The sequence below is a fragment of the Dendropsophus ebraccatus genome, chromosome 3 (genome assembly GCF_027789765.1).
Source record: "Dendropsophus ebraccatus isolate aDenEbr1 chromosome 3, aDenEbr1.pat, whole genome shotgun sequence".
Taxonomy (NCBI): domain Eukaryota; kingdom Metazoa; phylum Chordata; class Amphibia; order Anura; family Hylidae; genus Dendropsophus; species Dendropsophus ebraccatus.
The window spans coordinates 147,546,031-147,551,373 of NC_091456.1; positions in this window are offsets into that span (position 1 = coordinate 147,546,031).

The following is a 5,343-nucleotide window of genomic DNA, read 5'->3' on the forward strand; positions in this document are numbered from 1 at the left end:
ATATATGTGAGAACATAGGGAACCATTAAAACAGAGGTAGCATATGAAGCACCCCAAAAACTTAGCCTGATACAGCATGGCGGTGAGAACACAGGGAACCATTCAACACAGGTAGCATATGAACCACCCAAACACTTTGCTTGACACAGCATGGCGGTGAGGACACAGAGAACCATTAAAGGTGAGGTAGCAAGTGAGCCTCCCAAAAATTAGGCCTGACAAAGCATGGCAGTGAAGACAAAGAGTTCCATTAAAGGAGAGGTAGCATTTGAAGGTACCAAGTTAATAAATGTCACCACAGTGTGCTGCTGAAATTTTGGTAGCTGCACTGCAAGTCCCAGCCAGCAGGCTGGAGTAATACACTTAAAAAACGATTTTACAAGGGCTGTTTGGTTCTTTTGCTATTATTCCCTGCCTACTGGAATGCTAATTCCCTCCCTAAACCTCTACCTGACAAGCAGCAGCTCTGTCCCTAATCTCTTCCAGCATGCATGTGAGCATAAAAGTATAATGTATATGAAATATATTCACAAACAATGTAAAACAGTGTAGGAAGCTTTGTTGGTAGCTACCATTCCTGGTGTCAAGATTGTAGAAGAAAGCTGCAGTTTATGTGTCAGGCTATGTTCACACAACGTTTTTTCAGCTCCGTTTAAAATGACGTCCATCATTTTGAGTCTAAAATAACGGACGTCATTTAGCAGCCTAGCCTCCCCTTAGTGCAGTGACGGCTGTTGGTACATTATTCTAGTTGGGGTTACTAATTGGCCTTTGAGTGTATCTTAATTAAAAAGTCCATTGACTTTAACCCCTTAAGGTCAAAGCCAATTTTCGTTTTTGCACTTTTGCTTTTTCCACTTTATGTTTAAAAGTCCATAGCACTTGCATTTTTTCACCTAGAGACTTATATGTGCACTTATTTTTTGCGAAACCAATTGTACTTTGCAATGACAGGCATTATTTTTCCATAACATATGCTGCGAAACCAGAAAAAAATCATTTGCGCTGTCAAGTTGAAAAAAAATGAATTTGTTTTGATATCGGGGAGTTTTGCACTTACGCCATTCGCCCTATGGTAAAACTGACTGGTTATGCATGTTCCTCAAGTCGTTATGATTACAACGATATGTAACATGTATAACTTTTATATTATCTGATGGCTTGTAAAAAATTCAAACCATTGTTAACAGATATATGTTCCTTAAAATCGTTCTATTCTCATGCTTATAACGCTTTTATCCTTTGGTATATGGGGCTGAGTGAGGTATCATTTTTTTGCGCCATGATGCGTTCTTTCTATCGGTACCTTGATTGCACATATACGACTTTTTGATCGCTTTTTATTACATTTTTTCTGGATTTGATGCGACCAAAAATGCGCAATTTTGCACCTTGGAATTTTTTTTGCGCTTACGCTGTTTACCGTGCGAGATCAGGAATGTAATTAATTAATAGTTCGGGCGATTACACGCACAGCGATACCAAACATGTTTGTTTATTTGCTTATTTATTTATATTTATTAAATTGGAAAAGGGGGGATTTGGACTTTTAATAGGGGAGGGGATTTTTTATTAATAAAAAAAAATTTTACTTTTATTTTTACTTTAACTAGAAGTCCCCCTGGGGGACTTGTATATAAACAGCACTGATCTCTCATAGAGATCAATGCTGTGTATATACACAGCAAAGATCCATCAGATCGGTCATAGATTGCTATGGCCTGCTGCAGGCCATAGCAATCTATTGCTGAGCCGGGATCAGCGTCATTCCGACGCTGAGGCCCGGCACGGGCAGAAGAATGGATGTCCGTTATTTAATACATTGTGTGCATTGGATGGCCGTCTTTCTATTGACTGCAATGTATTGCATTGCAGTCAGTTAAATCGCAGAAAAAACTGACGGTTTTTTAAATATCAAATTCGGCCATCTTTTCTCTTTTTTTGACGTTGTGTGAACATAGCCTCAAGATACAAGTGCATTGCATTTGTTTATTGTAAATGTGGCCTTGGCAGAATATGGGGAAATTAATTGAATTTTTTTTTTTTCATCTGCAATTTTGTTCTAGATATCATAAAGTTATTCACTGTTCAGAAAAATCTGGAGAAATGTCTTTATAACTTAGTTTTTATTCTTGGGTGAGCATTTACTGTAAGTAAGGTCTGTCCCGCTTCTGTAAGAATGTCATTTTGCTGGTGTGTAATGTGTTCTTGGCGGCAATGCGGCAATAGTCATGAGTCACCTTACATTGAGTCATATTCCCTGCACTACATTTTTTCTATATTTGGAAATACTGATCTATAGAATTGAAAAATGCATACACTATAGATACTGTATATGATAGCTAAATCTATCTATGGTATTTATTAACAGTAAATTACATTAGTGAAGCAATACAAATTGTTTCAGTGATGGTTACCTATTATTCATCCCCACACTATATCATTATCCATCAGACAAGATATCAGCCAAGGTTACTTTGGCCCCTTATATGGCTGACTGGCACTCAGCAACAACCATTAATGGCTGCCATTATATGAATTTCACATACAGTACCATTAACTTACAGTATATACTCTGCAATGTAACAGGTACTGTATGTCATTGTTTAACAGATGTCCAACAGGTAGCTATTTTGTATACCAAAAGAAAGGCTAGCTAGCACAAAACTCTTAATTTATTTAATGAAAATATATAATACAATTACATATATTGACAGAGTTAGACCATACTAAGATGAAACAATAGGTGACAGTATATTGTTCACATCATATATCTCATACTTTAATACTCTATTACCGTTGTGCTACCATCATATACATATGTAAAGCTGAGCCCACAATAGGGCACAACAATTACAACCCACTCACAATCAAAGTTTATTAAACAACATCAGTGTTCCTCACACTCACCTATTAGCTCACCCATTAAAGGCCGCTTTCTGAAGGTCAAGCACACTCTATCTCCCACCATCAGCGCTCCACCTTGGGACATACATACTACAATACTATAATCTCTATGGTGACGTATGTATATAGGATGGTTATCTGAGAAGAAGTAAAAAAAAAATAGATGCTAACCTTCCCAAATATATACTGTAAAACGGTTTACGCTTCCCATATATATGATTAATACTTCATGTATACCCGCAATCACATGTGCCCTTAAAAATGTTCTACCTAAAAACAATTGCTGATATCTATTATGTACAATATAGTGACAATGGTAAAAATAATATATTATCCTTTTAAGTACTGTAATAGCAGATTAAAGTGCAATAAATCATTGCAAAAAATATACGCATGTGCAAAAAAATCGCATCACTACTGCACATGCCCAGAACAATAGAGTACAAAGTGCAAAAAAAAAATCAGCCACCAAAAATAGCAAAGAAGAAAACCACACCATGCCTATCCCCCACAACCCCCCCATGTTTTATCCCCCCACACCCATTGCCTTACTCACACAGATATGCCCCCCCAAATCAAAACACACACATGCTATTTATAATTAAACGTATTGGTTTGGAGCTGATGATGAAAGGACGGTGTGTGAAAGGATGAAGAAGGGACGAGAAAATCTACATATAAAAAAGAGAAGATTTTATGGACTAACATTATGTTGTTATCCTTGCATTCAGTAAAACTGTATATGACTCTATATCACTAGTGTCTTTATTGTTGTTCACCAAGATAATTCGGTAGTGGGCATTGGGAGGTATTTTGTTACTGTTTACTTAAAATGATAATATATTATTTTCACCATTGTCAATATATATTAGATAATAGACATCAGCGATTTTTATTGTAAGCAGAATATTTATATATATTAAGGGCACGAGTGATTGCGAGTATACACAGAGTATTAATCATATACAGTGGTACCTTGATTAAGAGCTTTGCTTTGGTTTAAGAGCTTCCTGTACTGGGTGGGAGCAGGAGTGGGGGAGGGGCATGGTCTGCATAGCGTGGTCTACAGCACTGTACTCTGACCCAGGAAGTCTCCCTCACCTTCCAAATCATAGCAGATCCACTTCAGGCTAGGGCTTGCATCAAGGAACAGGACTGTGGAGGTAATCTCTATAGAAGTAACCCCTCTCTACCCGGACAGAGAGTGCTGCTATACTGTGCCCACATTTGTCCTGCTTACTCCTTCATGCTCCCTGCAGTCTGTCAGCCCTTGTGTTTCTGTCACAGTCCTTCTGGACAGCTTTGTGATTCTCACTGCCTGATTGGCTGATGCTGATCATCCCCCCCTTCCCCATTGCTGTCATTTGACCACACAGACCTCTGACAGCAGCCCTGCTTCTCTATTCTAGCCTGTTGTACTACGCAACTACATTATGGGGATTTGCAGTTCCATCCTGTATCTACAAACTGCTGCTGTTTTTCAGGTTTATGCACTTACTATACATTACACAGGTCAACAAAAAAAAATAAAAATTTACTGGTGTCCAAAATATTTTAATGAATTTGGGGTATTTTTGGGGTGCTGATTCTGAATATGCTATCAGTTTTGCCAGATTGGCTCAAGTTTTTGAGATTTTTGGTATCTTATTTATAGCACTTGTTGGTAAATGCGACGCATCATCTCATTAATTTCTTTGGATTAGTACTTGAACTGAGCAGTTCTCAATATAGTTTTTTGTTAATTAGTGTTCTAAAAGTTTGTTCATAGCTTGATTTTTGCACTAACTTTATGTTGTTGTCTGTTTTCCAGTGAAAAGCATAAACTCATCAAGAAGAAGTTGTCTTAACGATCCAGACTCATTCTGTTACATTTGTGGTGAATATACACTGCAAAAACATAGAAGAAACATAACAGACTTCATAAAAAAAGTGTATTTGGCCTATTTTGGGGTTATGCTTGGCGACCAAGACAAGTCTTGGGCACCACACATAGTGTGCAAAGCATGTATCGAATTATTACGAAAATGGAGCAAAGGACAAAGAAAAAGCTTCAAATTTGGTGTTCCAATGGTGTGGAGAGAGCAAAAATCTTTGATGGTCCTCAAATTGGAAACTCATTAAAGATTCAAATTTTCCTAAGGAAATGAATGACATTAAAGCTGCTGCATGGTGTAGTTTTGTGTTGGTAGTGAAGAATGTCTTGGGAAATAAAAAGGAAGACAATTATGAAGAACTGGTACAAAACATGCTATTGAGATTTAGAAATCTGGGTGTACACATGAGCATTAAATTGCATTATCTTCACAGTCACTTGGACAGATTTCCAGAAAACCTTGGAGATTTTAGCGAAGAACAAGGGGAGAGATTTCATCAGGATATTATGGTGATGGAGGAAAGGTACCAAGGCAGATGGGACAGACATATGATGGCTGATTA